The sequence below is a fragment of the Vicia villosa genome, unplaced genomic scaffold, assembly GCF_029867415.1.
Source record: "Vicia villosa cultivar HV-30 ecotype Madison, WI unplaced genomic scaffold, Vvil1.0 ctg.000487F_1_1, whole genome shotgun sequence".
Classification (NCBI taxonomy): Eukaryota; Viridiplantae; Streptophyta; class Magnoliopsida; order Fabales; family Fabaceae; genus Vicia; species Vicia villosa.
In genome coordinates this window covers 275,763-294,761 of record NW_026705236.1, presented here as the reverse complement: position 1 = coordinate 294,761, position 18,999 = coordinate 275,763, and positions in this window count along the sequence as shown.

The following is an 18,999-nucleotide window of genomic DNA, read 5'->3' as shown; positions in this document are numbered from 1 at the left end:
CATAATTGAATATGTGCAAGGATGTGTGTTGTTATAATGTGATTGCATTCTTTTTGTTATGCAAATGGATGTTGTTTGTGGTAAATATGGTTATCATGTGTTTTGATGAATGATGATGCAGATGGATGTTATTCATGGTAAATGTTGTATCATGTGTTTTGATAGATGATGATGATTGATTTGTTTTGAATGATGCTTGTACATGTACATACTTGTTGTGACATTATTGGTAAGATGTGATAAAGCGATGTTAAGCATCGGGTTGATGATGATATAAGTATGTGACATGTGTGCATTCATTCATAAATCATTTGCATTGGATCCCGTTGATGAGTGGATCATTGACGGCTAATTCCCATTGTGCGGAGATTAGCAGGCAGTCATCGTGTGCCCATGTGGGGTGTGTGCGATGAGGCAGTAGTCGTGTGCCCATGTGGGGTGTGAGCGACTAAAGTGCAGTATCAAAGAGAGAAGTCATGTGAATGTGATTCACGAATTTTGGTACCACATGCATAAGAGTCTGCATGGTCTTTGTATAAATTGTGACATGTCAGGATGAAATCCGGTGTTATGATTGTGTGGTGTTATTGGTGCATATTTTTGACTTATGCTTGTGATTGGTATGAATTGATAAATCTGAATATGCTAAGTAGGGTGGATAATTGCTTATGAAATTCTATATCTGATGATTTATAATGCTATTTAATTATGATGTAGTCTCACCCTTACTTTGATGATTTCAGATTAAAGTAGCGGCCCAAGCGATCGGTGAGGATGACTCGTAGAGTTTATCCGGTTATGTTGGGTCGTGTCAGTCATGCTCTGATCTTGTAACACTGGGGGACGATAGTCTTAGAGTTGCTTGTGATACACTGTTTTTCCATTATTGGTTTATGTACCGTTGATTTTATCGGAAATGTTTTATAACATTGTTGAATGAGTTTCCGCTGTGCTGAACATGTGTTTTGATATTTTCGGATATTTTCTAATAAAGCATGACAAGCGATTTGGTATTTTATTTATTTTATTAATGGTAGCATCCTTGCTGTATATTTACTCTGATTTTATTATATTTCCATGGGGGTTTAGAAGGGTGTTACAAAGTGCACTTAAAAGATTACTCACCCACTCATGAGTGATTACTTGTCATTATCTCACATAGTATGTACTTAAAATAGGAGAAAATCTGCTTAGCTAAGAAGCACACTAGTAATCTCCATAAGATTGATGAACGTCATATCTCGTTGAGATCACTAAACGGTTTATTATCTGTAGTCAGTCACAGCAGGTAGTTGTGCAAGGAGTTAGTCACAATGTGTTGTGGTGCAGGTACTAGATTGATGAACGTTATATCCTGCTGGGATCACTAAACGGTACAGTCAACTAGGGGTTAGTCACTCGCGCGTAGCTTGTGCAGGGTTCCTGAGTCAATGGACGTTATATCTCATGGAGATCACTGAACGGGTCATTGTCCAGATGGTTAGTCACAGTAGTTGGCTGTGCTGGTTGTTAGTCACGACAGAGGATCGTGCAGTTGTAATCATGATTTGGTTATAGTGGATTAAGACCTCTGTTGAGAGGAAAATCACCTAAGGAAGGTGGACTGGAGGTAACCTTAGTTAGAAGGTGAACCGGGATAAAAATGAATGTGTCTTTTACTTTCTGCTCATGTCATTTTAACTTAGAACTTCCAAGCTTTTAATCTGCAGAACTGTACTGAACAAGTCAGAAGTTCTGATGACATACAAAAGTTAAAATGAACATCTCATTGGATATGTAGTTCTATACGTCATGCTTCCACAACATCAAAGCATAATCCAATAGATGATTAAACAAGTGAAAGAAAAGACGTTAAAAAAGAAGAAAGGGAAATTTTAATTAATAAAGAACGCAATTCAATTCCCCCTTTCTTGTGTTTTACTCCACCTTCAACATTCACCCAGAACTCTTTCATAAGGTTAGGAAAAATTGATCCCTTAATCATGGAAAAATAGTTTTGCTATTATTGAGTTCTTACTTGCCTCAAGAGGTTGTAACCTTTAGTTCTCAGTTCTCTGAACTTGATTTTTTGTTCATGGATGACAAAGAGAAACTGTTCATCACCTTAGAAAGTTCTTACTGTCATGATGAGTTTGAAAGGGGATAGAGAACAAGAGAGTTTGAACTTAGGTGAATGGAAATGTTATGAAACAAGTGATATAAATAGAGGGAAAGAAACAAGGTTGAAAGTGGAGTGGTTATGTTTCAAGAAAAAATATGCACAGAGATTCATAATGAAAATAATGACTGAAAGAGAAGTCATTAGTTCAATTACAAGTTAAAAGATAATCAATGATGAGAAGAATAGGCTAGGAATAGGAATCGAATTAAGCATGCCAAAAATCATTATTCCCAATGAAGTTTACCCAATAAGTTAAATTCAAAGATGATTAAACTCCATATGTTAAACCAATGGAGATCAAGACATTTATTATATGAAGTGAACTCTTCAGTTTCCAAGATTTCAGATAATAATTATGATAGAGATTACAAATACTTCAATGTAAGAGAACTTCATTAATCAAATGCATCATGCTTAAAATTTAACATAAACTTGCGTACCTTGAGATTCCTTTTCTTGGAGAATGATGGTTTTAAGAAAACATCATTTCTGATTCAGCCAATGATCTTAAGAGAAGGGATCAGAAGATCTTGAATCTTGATTCCAGTTCTGATTCCGCAATCTTTTCTAGGGATGATATCTTCTCTGATTCTGACTCCTAAATCTTGTTGAGCAGCATCAATATCTTTGATTACTTATGATCTATTCATACAGTAAATATTCCACTGTTTGAGTATTCTGAACTGTGATCTTTTCTTTTGATTAACTCCAAAGCATTCATGCATGACCTTAGGAAATGTGCATTTAATATTCTTTACACGAAAGAGTTCCTAATGAGAAATACTGAGAAAGTCAACGGTAGATAGAGTCTGTTGTTGAGAACATCCTATACTCTGAAAGAATTAACTTTCTCCAAACAAGATTTCTTGCTTCCTAAAAATTCCTCTTGCATGACACGGATTATCTTCATATTTCATATTCTAGTCCAGGACTTGAATTCTTTTTCTAATGGAGATTTAAGGCTTAGAACAGAAATCATTTCTTTCTTTTGAGTTTATAGCAGCCAAAGGTTTTTTCAAACTGTATTTCTCTACATGGTTAAGTGTTCGATTCGAGAATCAGTAACAGAACAGAGCTATGGTACCAATTGGACGTTGATAAAATTACAAGAAATAGGGGTTTGAATTGGGTTTTCAAAACTTTTCCCTTAGACCTATTATGCATTCAAAATGATAAACAATTAAGAGTGCAATGAAGATAAAATGAAACATTCGATTATCTAGGTTCCCCTTAGAAAAGGTTAGTCCTGTCCACCCGCCAAGGTGAATTTGCCATAGAAAAGGACTTAATCTATTAATCATAAAAATGGTTACAATTGCAAGGGCCAACTTCCGGTGACTAACAACAAAAGCATTGATCAATCTGTTAGCGATCTCTTACGAATTCTGACCCAGCTGGTCCACTAAGAGATATAGCGATTAATTACTCCTTTAACAACTTTGACCCTACTGGTCCCCTAACGAAGATTTCTCCATGAGGACAAACTGTCCAAGTCTTCTTGAGTCTACAGACTAAGACTAGTCACTGAAGGAACATACAACATACATATGCTTAATGTTTGTGTTTACATGATTTCTTCTATTAAGCTTATTACACACATGTTTAAGCACAAATATTTAACTCAAAATTGTTAAGCAAGTTATGAGCAACAACTCATTGCTTTTACATGATTCTACAAAGATGAATTTGATAAATATTTGAGTAGCATCTTGTAGTGATCTTCTTTATCTTCTTTTTCTTCATTTTTTATCCTCTTTTCATATTTCTTTTTTCTCTTTTTGTTTGGCTTCAGCTTTTTGCATTAGCTTGCGCTTTTTTTTCTTCTAAAATCTTGATCTTTTTTTATAGTCTTTAGAAAAAGAGACCTCGTGAGGATCAAAGAGTCAGTTACAAAAGCCAAAGGTTACTTTCCAACAGATAGTATCAAGTGTAGATGTTGGATAGTACGACACGTTACTTCCTTTTCCTATAGCTTGCAGCTTTACCATGAAAATGTGGAAGACAACTTCTGAATAATACGAACGTCTTGGTAATAATGGATTTGTTCAAGAACATCGTTGTACTTAAATCTTCATGAGAAAGTTTTTTGATCTTATCTTCAAATGATGCACTTCTGATCTGAAGTAATAAGCTCGGAAGAGATCAACTTCTTATCTTTGCATTACTAATGATTCATCTGATGAGTATTTTAGAAACTACTTTGTTATGATAGCATGAATACATCAGGCTATTAGGAATAAAACATTGTCTTTTAGAAATGATAGCAATAACTTTTCTGAAGTACGACGGAGAACTTCCCAGATCAAATCTGTATCTGAGGTATAAGATAACTGATTTTAGGAGTGATAAAGAATTCATATATCTTTAAATGCAATAGTGTCAGAGTCTTTTAGAAACAGAACAACATTTTCATATATTTAAAACAATGGCTTTTCTGAAGACAAGTCTTAATATCTAAACTTTGAGTCATGACGACTAATCTACATTTTTGATCTTGTCCTTTATCAGCTGATCTTGACTATTTCATTAGATTTGAAAAGAAACAGCTCTTCTGAAGAACATATCTTAATATCTGATCTTTTGAAGCAAAATCTTATATCTGATATTGACTTGTTTTCTGATCTTGAAGTAACAACTGTTAATAGACTTATTTCTTTTGGAGACACTAGAGACTTCTGAAGCAGCAACTTATTGAGAAGTACACATGAGATCCTTTTTATGATTAACATTCACCATTCTTCATAACTACTGATGTTTCTTTAGGAAAAGAAGAAAATAGTTGTTCTAACGTGCTAAGCATATCTAATGATTCTTTAGACAACAATCTTGAATCACAAAGAGCTTCTTATCTGCACACTCAAGAAACCATTAGAAACAAAATTGTTTACGTATAAAATATATGTGTTGTTATCATCAAAACTTAGAGATAGAGTGCATAACTAAATCTTGTTTTAACAAACAGATCTCTAGTTTCTCGCATAACACCTCTAGCATGTACATCTTGATGTTATCGAAGATTTGTTTCATACAATGTATTCTTAATATTCTGTGAAAATAATGTAATTAAAAATAAAATAAAATGCGAATTCAATAATTCGAAGATCTAAAGTATAAATTTTCAAGGAATTTGATTTTTATCTAGATCCCTAAGGAATTTGATTTTTATCTTGAACTCTAGGGAATTTGACTTTTATTTTAATTTTAATATTCTGTGTAAATAATGTACTCCCTCCGACCCAAAATAATTGTCACATTTAGAGAAAAATAATTGTCCCAAAATACTTGTCACTTTAGATTACCAATCTAATTTTATATTTAATCTTCCAATTGTACCCTCTAATAAATACTCTTAATTTATTGTTTTCTCATTTAACATTAATTCTAATTTGAATAAATCAATAGTTTATTAGAATAATATGGTAAAATCACTATTCTCTCTCTTTCATTTATTACTGTTTCTTAATCTTTGTGAAATATTCAATTGTGACAAATAATATGTGACCAAGGGAGTAATATTTTGGGAAAACAATGTAGCAAATTTAATAATAATAATAATAATAATAATAATAATAATAATAATTATAATAATAATAATAATAATAAGAATAGTAATCATATCTCTCATTTTTTTGAATAAACCGAGATAAAAGATACGCTAGTTTTGAAAATAATAAAAGTGCAGCTGCTGGGGTTCGGACCCATGTGCATATAACTATACCCCTCAATTTTTTAATCTTCGAGGTGTTAAGTGGAAGCTTTTTATGACGCCCTTTGTTATCTCGCTACTTTAGCCGAGGTAGAACACATTTTGTGTCCGAGGTTAAAAGTGTTATTTGTTGTAGTGTTTTTCAGCATCCTTGGCCTTTTGGGTCTTAGATTCACATTGGGCTTTGGAATTTTGATTTTGGCACCATTTTCTTTTTTTTTTTGCACAGATTTCTCCAAAAAAGCTCAAAAATCAAATAAGTATTAATAAAAATAATTTTTAATTGACTATGCAATTTATAAGCCACTTTGTTAGAGGGTTAATTAGAGTTTTCTGAATTTTCAACCTCTAAAAAGTGTACCACCTTAATCCTCATATTAACTTAAGAAAACTCCCCCTTTCGAGGGAACGACAAACCATTGTCGTAAATCCTTCTCTATAAATTATTTGATACAAGAGGTTGTCCAAATCACCAGAGTTATAAGTCCCTAACAGACTTATCACTTCAACTTACCAAGAGGTTACATGATCATAAAAAAACATCAGAATTATTGAGAAACACTCTTAATGAGAACACCTTGATCACGTCCGTTGAATTACACCATCAACGACCATACTTTGATCTTAAGCATTAGGATCATTAAACACCATTAGGATTGGCATTATCTTCTATACTTAAAGGTATACATCTTGCTTTGCACAACTTCATTTAATATGCACTAAGGCTCCATTAAAGCTACAAAGCATTAATGCAAAAAATAAATCAAGTTTTCACCTATGGTACCCAAATATTTTTAGGTCTTGGTACATTAGTAGCTCCAACAGATCTAGGGTTATTATCTTTATACCTTTTTAGTTTATCAAAACAAAAAGGCTCTAAATGGTCAAACTTATTAGTGAAAGAGCATTTATAAATAGGGTGATTTAATTTCTTTTATATTAAAGCCTTTACTATGTGATCTACTCGAATTAAAACTTAATCCTGTTATATTCAAGAAAAGCCTTTGATTTGATAGAATAAAATCTAGATTTTCTTTCCCCTTAGTAAATTTACTTAGGTTTTCAAGCAAATCTTTCACTATATTTTTCATCGAGGCACAAGTCTCACATTTATTAGCTTGGTTTCTAACATTAGCGATTTCATATCTTAATGTTTCATTTCTATTCTCTAGAAACTTAATATAATCTTTAACATCTAAGTCACTCTTTTCCATTTTATCATATTCCTCAATGAACTTAGTTTTTACATTAAAATAATTGCTTGTAAGATATTGTTGTTACCTCACAACCATCTTTGTCGTTAGAAACTTTCAAGAAAACATGTTTTTCTTCTTTATCGAATGAAGGATCTCCAAAGATTCTACCAAAGGTTGATCCTTTAAGACTTCTTCTAGATGGTGAATCTCTAAAGATATTGCTTGTAGAACCTTCTCCCTCATTTCATCTTTCAAAGATCCCATTGGATGAATCTTCTTCATTGATTGAAGTAAATATTCTTAATGAAGTTTCTCCATAATCAGGCGATGAATACTTTGAGGATCATCCATCTACGGAGTTTGTTCTTTCAAAAGAAACTATCGAAGTTGACTTTTATTCTTATTGCTCAAAACAAATTTTCAATGAAGTTAATAATAATTCTTATAGGCTCTCTAATAATATCCTTTTAATATATGAATTTTACTTTTAGTACTTTATTTCTGCTGAAATTCACTCAACCACAATTACTTATACGATCTTTATCGAGAAAGGTATAAAATTAATCACAATTTATAAATACCACAATTCACCCCTCCCCCTCTTGTGCTTGAAGTCACTTATCAAACACTTAGATCCACATATATTACATGTAATAAAAATAACTATTTGTGAGGTATGTTACTTTGCTAAACAAAATAAATTTCCTTTCAAAATCAGTACTTCTCATGCTAAATTAAAATATGAACTATTGCATTTTGACATTTCAAGGCTACTTTCAACCTAGTCAGGTTATGGACACAAATACTTTCTTAATATTCTTGATGATTATAGTAGATTCACGTGGATAATCCTCCTAAAAGCCACAGCTGAAGTTTCACCTCATGTGAAAATTGCTATACAAATCATTGAAAACCGGCACAAAAAGTAGGCATACAACTATAAGAACTGATAATTGTCTTGGGTGTTTCCTACCCAAATTATATAATTCAAAAGGAATCCATCCTTGAATATCATGTAATGTAAAATCCACAACAAACTGACAATGTGGAGAGAAAACATTGGAAACCAAGCATTCACATTAAAGATTTTAAAGTGCTAGGTTTACAAGAGTCCTTGTTATTCAAATTGTAGGTTTGTCTAGTGGAGTTTTAAATTTAACATCGTTCCTATTGTTGATTGAAGTTGATCACAAGTACTAAGGGGTTAGTGTTTTAGAGAAAAGAAAGTGAGAGGGTGTCTCATATTTACGGGGAGTCCTAAATAGACTGTCATTAGGAAGTATTAGGAAGAGGCATTGAACAGCATAGGATTTGTTGTTGCTTGTAATAGTAAGTCTACTAAACTACCACTACTACGAAAAACACATATCACAATAATTGGGAAATAAATATAATGACGGTTGTATGATGCTTTCCACCACAAACATGTACCTGTGGTGATAAACTAGGCGGCGCACTATCTATCACAACCGTTATATATATATATATATATATATATATATATATATATATATATATATATATATATATATATATATATATATATATATAAACACACACACACACACACAAAGGTCATGTGTTCGAAATCCAAGAATAGTAATTTTTTTTAGAATAAAATTAACATTTCACCACGATTTTAAAAGATAACCGTTGTTGTATGTATACATGAGTTTATTATAAAATATGTGGATTACTTGTTTTTCCCTATCCCTCACTAAAAATATACAATCATATTAAAATTAATATAGAAGATAATAATCTAATAAATTAAATTATTTTTGAAAAACAACTTAAATGAACCACTATTTTTCAATTGCACGCATCTCCTAACTCATCTCTAGCTATTTAACATATATAACTTGATTCAATGCCCAATTTCTTCAAAGCAACGGTTCATTCTCTTATAGTTTATTTTCCAAAGCATCAACATGTTGAATAATTCGTAGTAATCATCATCATCATCATCATCATCATCATCACTATAATCATCATATTTTAATCGACGATGATTATTATTATGATGACACTAATGATGATGAGTCGAAATTTCTCTACAAGTTTAATATTTTGCAATATAAACTAAAAGAAAATGAACCGTTGCTTTGAATAATTTAGGACATTGAACCAAGTTCTATGTGTTATTGAGCGAGAGATGAATTAAGAAATAAATGCAATTTGAAAAACATTGACTGATCTAAGTTAGTTTTCAAATATAAATTAATTTTAAGATTATTATTTTCTAAATAAATTTAGGTGAATGCATGTTCAGTGAAGGATTAGTGAAACAAGAAATCTACATACAATACTATAAACTCAAATGTATCTTCTATCAATCTACATAAGAAATTAATGCTGCAAGATTCACAAAATCAAAACATTGCTGAGTCGCAAGAAGGTTTTTTCTTATGACTGAGCAATATTTTGTTCTTGTTCAGAGAAACATTTTTCAACCACAACATACAACAACATAATAACAACAACATACAACAACATTTATAAACAAAACAACAACAATATACAACAACAAACAAAAGTGAGTTAGTTTTTGAACCACACTAGTATGCACTTTCTTGAGTTAATTTTTTTCATTCACCTTTCCTACAAGTCAAAAAGCACCATGTCAAATGTAAACAGATTTAAAAGCAGAAACTCTTGAACCAAATTTGGAAATATAAACAACTTTCAAAAAACATCATGTCAAATGTAAACCCTCTGGAACAACAAATGAAATGAATAGTTTGAAAAATGACATACCATAAAAGTTCTTCAATGGTGATGACAACTAGAGTCTATACAAAGAAAAATGGAAGAAAGCCTATGAAAAAGAAAAAGAGGAAGAAATATAATAATTAAAGAGCGTTGAACTTGATTACCTTTTAGTATGAAGAAGAATAACAATTTCTACATGTGGAATATGGAAGAAGAAGAAGAAGAAGAAGAGAGAATATTAGATTTTTGCTTTGAGAGAGACGGCGCTTATTCTCTCAAGAAGCAAGAGTTAAATTTTTGTAATATAGGTAAAATATTTTACCACAGCTGTATTATAAGAACCTTGATGAAATGTAATGTCTTTCACCTTAGTTTCTTTTACTAATCATATATATATATATATATATATATATATATATATATATATATATATATATATATATATATATATATATATCTGAGTAGGGGTGGCAAAACGGGCCGTGGCCTGCCAGGCCGGCCCGCGCACCCGCCAAAAAATGGCAGGTTGGGTTAGGATTTTAGGCCCGCTGCTCGCCAAAGCCCGCCCCGTCAAAATCCGCCGCCCGCCATAGCTCGCCCGCAAATGCCCGCTGCCCGCCCCTCCTCCAAAATTCTCTCTTTTTTAGTTAATTCTAGTAATTCCAATTCTTGATGGTTTATTTTATATATTTTTTTGTAAATATATGTAATATTTTTTTAAGTAAAATTTGTTAAAAAGTTGGTTTTATAAAAAAAAAATTTAAAAATTAAGTGAACAATTTAGTTAAAAGATTAAAAAAAAAATATTAATCTATTAAAAAAATGAAAAAAAATATAAATAAAAATAGGCGGACAAGCCCGCCGCCCGCCAACCCGCCATCTTGGCGGGGCGGGCATGATTTTTATGCCCATTTCACTTGGCGGGCATGCCCGCCCCGCTCATTTTTTGGCGGGCTTAAGGCGGGGTGGGTAGCGGGCGGGGCGGGCGGCCCGTTTTGCCACCCCTATATCTGACGTGTCTATGTTTTGCACGCATGACATATTATGTGGCATATGTTATCACCAAGATTCAGATAATTCTAAAAATTATTCCAAAATTTTAGCAACACAAAGGATTCAAACCATTACTCCCTGGTTATTAAACAATTCGGTGTACCACTAGGCCATATTTATTTTAATTGATTTATTTTGATTCTGCAACTACTTATTTAACTACTACAACCATTTAATTTCAATAACTCTCAAGAACCTTGACTATTATTATTATTATTATTATTATTATTATTATTATTAGCATTTATTAGTATTAAATCAATGTATTAAGGGACATAATAATAGTATTATAATAATATTTTTTTCATAATTAGCTATTAATAATAATTATGTAATTATATCAAGCTAATGATAAAAGAAATAATTTGTCATTGTATTGACAAGCCATAAATAATACATAACAAATAGTATAAATGTTGATAAAATAAACGTTTATTGGGTATCATTTTATTTGGTCCATATTCCATAAGTATTAACAATTATGGATGTCAACGGGGCAGAGAATTCTCGGAGGATGCTTCCCCACCCCTAAATTTATTCCCCATCCCCAATCCCCGCCACGGGGGAATATTTCCCCCCATCGCCATCCTCACAGATCCCCACGGAGATCCACGAAGATTGAATCTTAAGAAATTTTTTATACTTTTTAATGAAAACTATGACACTAGTATTTCGTTATTACCATATATTTGAAGAGTAATTACCATAAGCACAATGAAGAAAAGAGAGTGGTTGTTGTGATGATGAAGAGAATGGAGGAGATGATGAATGAAGGAGACAAAGATAATTGAGAAAAGAAAAGGAGGAGTGGGTGTGTACATTCTCTGTATTGGGTGCACTTTCTAGAGTTAGGTACTTGAGTAGTGAAACAATATATAATACAATAAAACATAAAAATAAAATGTTCCGCTAATGAATCTTCTTTTTCTAATACATTAATATTTTTTATGTAAACTTTTATAATTATATAATATACAAAATACAAAAGTTAAATAATATGGTTGGAGTCGGGAAATCCACGGGGCGGAGGGTACTTTCCGAATCCCAACCCCAAAGTGTCATCGGGGGAACTTTTCCCTCCATCCCCGTCTCCACGAGGAAAAAAATCTCCAACTATAGTGCTCCAAACAGATAATCTCCACATAGATCCCCATTAACAGATACAAATTAACATGCCTATTAACAACACCTATAAAAAATATTAAGAGTATTAGTTATAGGGTATTAGGGTAGTAATAATAACTTCGTGATACTATATTGTGAATATGCTTATAATAATAATAATAATAATTATTATTATTATTATTATTATTATTATTATTATTATTATTATTATTATGATAATAATAATAATAATAAAAAATTATAATTTGAGTGAATCAAATTATTTTTTAATCCATAATAAAATTAGATTATTGGGTGTTGTAAGTTTTTGAGAGTGATTGAAATTAAGTGCCTGCAGTAGTTAAATAAGTAGTTGTAGAAGCAAAAGAAATATCAACACAAAATAAGAGAGGATAGAGGAGAGAGAAGAGAGAGAAAAGAGAGAAAAGAGTTATATGCAGAGAAAGAAAAAACTGAAGGGGAGTGGTCGGTGGTTTCCAAAAGGAAAGGAAAGCAAAGGACTTGGGACAATGCAGGAGAAAGGAGAGGTGTAGATGTTAATCAGTGTAGATCGTCGTTTTTCGTCACACTTTTTCTGGAGAGGTACGCTGCCAGAGCCTAAGTACTAGGATCATCATTGTCATCATAATCATCATGCATTTATCATTTGCTAACCAAAAATACAAAAAAAAAAAACTGTTGTTTGTGGCTTGTGTCCTTAAAAGTCCATGGTTGACTATTTTCTCAAAAGTCAAAGGTTGATTTATACAGTTGACTTTTTCCATAACTTTCTCTTTTCTTCACAAAGAAGCAACATGGTACAAGATCACATGTGAGCTTCAAACTTCTGAGTTTTTCCCTCCCACAAACCTTAAATCTTGCCTATAAATAGAGGGTATTTCCCATTGCATCACTTACACCAGAATTCTCCAAGTGACCTATCAACTTGAAATTCTCCTTTTCTTACCTTTGCATTTTTCAAGTCATTTTTAGTTCCATAAGTTCTGGGTGTCAAACAAGGGTTTGAACAACTTCTAAATACCATTTTGAAGCTGTCCATACTCTCTTTAACCTACAAAAGGGCCACTAACCAAAAATCACCATTTTTGGTTCATTTTCAAAGCTTTTAAGCTCAATACTTGCCACTTTCTAAACCAAACACTTCCAAATCAAATCAACACTTCTAATAGCTTCTATTTGACATATTGAAGCTATTCAGAACCCCCAAACACAAGCCAAACACCTACAATTCAAAATTACTATTCAAAAACTCCATTAAAGAACCTTTGAGCTCAAACTTGCCAAATCAGAATTTACTCGTGCATTTTGAGGCCTTTTGTGTTTGTTAGCTTCTAAACATCATATATATAAGCTAACAAAACAACTTTTGTGGATCTGTAACACCATTTTCATAGCTAACTCACCATAACTTTTTCAAGTTCTAGGTGAAATCGAGCTTTGTTTTGCAGGTAAATCAAGAGCTTTTGAGCACTGCAAAAGCTTCCCTGAGGTCCATAGAAGCTTTCTGGGTCATTGAGGAATTCCCAGGTCCACTAAATAGCCCTACCCGAAGCCATTTTCAGAGGTATGTGAGCTTAAACTTGATTCTCTTGGTTGAGACTCCATTGATGCATTTTTGGATATCAAAATGTTTGTTGTTATGTGCTGGTCAATAGCCCTAAGCTATTAGAGATTTATTGTTCATGTTAAGCATTTAATTTCAAATTTAGGTTTTAGGGTTCATACGTATTTTTCATAAATTCGTGTTAATCTTTGAATGTTAATGTTTGTGAGTCACATGGTTAGATTCGTGATAATTTTCTGATCAATTTAGGGTCTTAGATTTTCAAAATTGATGCTTATTTAAGAAAATGGCAAAATCACCATTGATGATGTTGTTGTTGTTCTTCGCGAGGAAGAAGAAGACCATGGCGCCACTTTTTTTCAGTTTTTAAAATTGGGTTTATTTTATCTTTAGTGCAAGTCATTCATAAACGACTAAATCGTTTCAGCTCACTTGGTTTCACTTGCACACTTAAAGTGCTTCATGACTGTTGCACCCCAAAATTTGCCCATCTAATCTTACATCTAACTGGCTTAAGCATTGCATTCATCTGCATACATTCATCAGGTCATTCAACATCCAGGCCTTACCAATCAATAAATCAGGTAGAGAATGAAAGATCTTGTTGACTTGGAAGTCATTATTTCTTAAGAATTTTTATCTATATTCAAAGGTTATTCAAGGAGTCTACCTTACTCAAGTTGATCTAAGATTGAATTAAGGGTTTCATTCAAGAGGAGAATTAATTGAGAATTTATTCCTTGAAATTCAAGTGGATTCGAGTTCAAAGAATATCATAATGAATTAGAGTTCTTAAGAATTTGTGTGTGATTTCCTGAGAAACAAGTTACTAGAAACTTAAAGCATATGACATGTACAAGGATATTCAAGCATTGTGGAAAGCATGTCCATTCATTCAAGAGTTATTCAACACTATTTCAAGACAAGTTCATTTCCAAATGCCCATTCAATATTTACTTCAGGCTGCTATCTATTACAATATTCATTACCAAAATCTTATTACAAAATAACAAAATCACACAAAAATGGTTTTAGCCTATTGCTTCTAATCCTAAGCTTCCATCAATTTTGTGTTTGCCTCTTTGATTCCCTATTACATGTCTTTTCTTCAAGCTTTCTCCATGAGTTCTATGCCAAATTCCATACACCATGTATCTTCAAGCCATGTATATGCCATGTAGTTTACTTGACTCCCCACACTAAATAAGCATCAACCTGCACAATACAGAAAAACCAATTCAGCATCCTTTCAAATTTAAACCAAGTTATACCTTCATTCAATTCAAAATCCAATATGACCCCTGATTTCACTAACAGCAACAGTTTTTATTCAATCCAGTAGTTTCACTTCTAACTGTCATTAATATATTCATTCATTCAGCAGCAAATAACCCCACCAATTGTTTTCCAAACTGCCACACATTCAAACACAAGCAAAATCCATGAACCAAAAGGCCCCGCAAATTTTATTACAAATATTAATACATCATACAACATCCATTACATATTCAAAAGCTTTCATGTACATTTGGAAACCAAACCAAATAATATTTTTATCACCTCATTATTATTCTACTTTTTTATCCTAAGAACTAAAGTATCCCGCTCCTTGTTTATCCTCAAGCTCCCCTTGTTTTCTTCCCAATTCTTCCTTTCTTCATGGTCAAAACAGCTCCATATGACACCATCCAGCAATTTGATTGCGCCTACACATAAAAAAGAAAAAAAAGAGGATCATTAGGGACCAATCCTTGCTACTACCAAAACCGTTCATAACATCTCAAATCCATGGCAATTATACAAGCATTCTTAACTCAGTTATAACAGTTTTTTAAACTACATTACAAATGCAGTGCAGCCCCTTATGTTCATAAAGTGATGCATATCAAAGGAAAAAAAAGAAGACAAGACATTAGCATGCCTTACCATGTCCAGCTCCAGTCATCACCATTCAAAAGGAAGAGACTCGTGTTCAATTCGACATGCTCCAGTGTTAACATCCGTTCAGGAGTGTGGCCCAACAGCTCACAATTCATCCATGGGCATATGAAATTAAATCACAAAGTACAGTCATGTCAGAGACTATGCAGGTACTAATCTCAAGTGCAAAAGCCAAAATCAAACACCATACAATACCCTGTATCAGTATGTTCAAGAAGCAAAAGACTAGCCATTGTAACTTAAGGGAATTCAGCCCAGCAGACATGTTTATTAACAGAATTCTATTAATCCTTTAACCACCCAACTAACCTTGTAACTGACTTTTTCAGAACCTATGACAACCTAACTAATCTCCTAACAGAAAAACTAACTTCAACCGTCATAACAGAATTACTAACTAACTTCATAACAACCTATAACAGAATGTAACTAACCTCTCCACTTAACTCAATCCTCACCCTTGATCTCATAACTAACTCCCTCTAATCCAATGGCTCACACCTCTTCCCTCTAACTAAACCCATCAACCTTCACCTCTATATAAACAGAATTACCACACTGCAAAGGTTTCTTCTTCACGCACCATCAACCATTTTTCCCATTCTCCACTGATCTTCATCACTCTCATTCACCTCCATCTTCATCTTCTTCCCACTCTTCTCTCACTCACCCTCACCACTACACGCTCACCACCTAAAACTCCATTGAAGGTTCTCATTGAACTTCAATGGAGTAGAGATAAACTCCATCATCAGAATTCATCTCAATCTCTCTCAGATCATCTTCACGGACTCAATCTTTCAACCTCCCTCGGTTCAACTCTCAATAATCTCTCTGAATCACTATCACACGCACAACTATGAAAACTCTGAAAATTCGAAGAAAAAGGGGAGGAAGAAGTAAAACACAAACAGAAGAACAATCAAGAAATTACCTGAAGAATCTTGTTGCCGCTCTGCGTTTATTTTGCACAAGTGATCGTCGGAGCCTCTGGTTTTCTAAATCTTCAATCTTGCGCGCGTTTCAGGTAAGTCCCCAAACTTGCTCTTTGATGATTTCGTTTGCGATTGTTCTCCGCTACGTGGTCGATTCGCTCGGGTTGAAGTCTTTCCCCATGGTTGCGTCCTACAATTCGTGACCTTTATCATTCGAGTTGGTTTCCGATTAGACTTAGGGTTTTCGGTTTGATTAGAAAGTGGAGTGTGGATTGGTGAGGGCAAGACGAAGGTTTGGAGAGGGGGAGTTGAGGAGGCGTGTTTCGTTTCGGTGGCCGCTCGGAGAAGACGAATTCTCCGGCGCCGTTCGCGAGTGAAGAGGAGCGAGAGAGACGAGTCTCTGAATGAAAGAAGAAGTGGGAACGACGCAACGACATAACCCTAATTTCCCATTCATCTTTTATTATTATTAATTTAATTTGTTTTATCCTTCATAAAAATCTGAATAACATGATAATGGAATAAGACTAATTAACTTCTAATCTGATTAATTGATACTAAACGGATTTGTATGCTGAATTTGAATTGGGATTAAGTAGGATCTGGTGATTAATGGAATTACTAATTAGATTAATTGAAAGCTGGAATCTACAAGGTCTGAACAATAATCTGAGTGGATCTAGAGAATTAACATTGGGCCATACGAATTCTGATTTCCTACACCCCCTCTTGGCCCACCATCACCGTTTTTTGGCAATCTGAATGAACAAGCAATAACAAAAACAGCTCCTGGGCTCATGCTTTTGGGCCCTGCGCCACTTTTGGATTTTCATCATCCCTAATTCAATTTTCACCCCCCTGAACTCACTCTTTACTAATGCAATTTAGATTTCTTTTAACATTTCTTTTTGATATTGAAAACCCAATAAAAACACTAATTTTCTCCTGCTATTTGTTAGATTTTTAGTACATTTTAATTTTGACATAAAAAATGTACATAAAAAATATTAGTTTTAGGCTTATTATTTTATTTCTCTTTTGCTTGGTTTTGAATTCATTTTTCTCATATAAAAATCAATAAAAATAATAGTCTTTTAATTCACTTTTGGTACTATATTTTGCATCATTTGCTTCCATGTTTTGTACCATATTTCAAGTCATTCTTTTAGTCATTTTTGCACTATTTTTGTATCATTGTTTACTTGTAATTTTTACTTGTAATTTTGATCTTTGCTTGTGCGTGTAATCTCATTCCTTTAGACTTAGGACCTATAATCTCCATAACTATTAGGTTTAGTCTTTTTTCCTTAAATTCCTAACTTTAGGTAGAAACCATGATAACATTAGGATCTAGAAATTCCCTTTTAAACACTTAGGCTAGTTATTCATCTTAAGCTAGTTTTCTTCTCCTTTTTCTCTTTCAACATTAAAACATTAACAAATAGAGATACGAATCACATTAAGAAAGTGATAGAGAAATGAGTGGGATTCATTCCCTAATCTGTTTCTCAATCACTTAGTGGCATAGAAATGAGTGGGATTCATTCCCTAATCTGTTTCTCGGTCACTACTTAATGGGAGAGAAATGAGTGGGATTCATTCCCTAATCTGTTTCTCGAACATTAACTAATGGGATAGAAATGAGTGGGATTCATTCCCTAATCTGTTTCTCGAACATTACATAATGGGATAGAAGTGAGTGGGATTCATTCCCTAATCTGCTTCTCGATCATTATACATTTTTATGTGATTCGAATCGCAAAGTAAATTCCCTTAAAAAAATACCCAACCAAAAACATCTAAAACACTTAATAAAGGCTCAGACCTAAATAAAGTAAGGAAGTGACGCGAAGCCTTGTATTGGGTTTTGTTCATCATGGAATTACATCTAAAAGACACAAACCAATTTTCTCTCTTCTCTCCCTTGCCTCCGAGGCGTTCTTTCTCTTGCCTTCAGGGCATTCTTTCTCCTAATCGGACACGTTATTTCCGCTCCATTCCCAGCTTAAGACTCCAGAGGTCGAGCAGCGGAGTGCGAATGTAACTGTTCAACTAAAAAACACAAAAACAAACAAAAACTAAAGAGCCGAACTACGACGCTCTGATTCCTGAAAAGGATACGTAGGCATTAGGTCGCGGGGCCTAAGCGAGCACAACTATTTATAAACCTTATTTTCCCCGTGTTTCTTTCATTTGCATGCATTCCCTTAGTAATTAAGCCTTAGATTTATACACCCTTAGAATAGAACAAACATAGGTGGATACCATCGAGTACGATGGGCGTGAGGGGTGCTAGCACCTTCCCCTCGCGTAACCGACTCCCGTACCCTATCTCTGGTCGAAAGACCTCGTCCTTTCTTTATTCTAGGTTTTCTGATATTCCTTTCCCTCTTTGGGATAAATATATTGGTGGCGACTCTGTTCCTCATTTCGCGAGCGTGCGACAGCTGGCGACTCTGCTGGGGACGCTTAGTCGATCCTACCTTTTGTTTGTTTCCTTGCTTTGGGTGTTTATTTATTGCTTTATTGCTTTATTGCTTTATTTCTTTATGTATCGCATTTTATTTTCATATACTATGATTATTATGTTGTTCTGTTGGGATGGG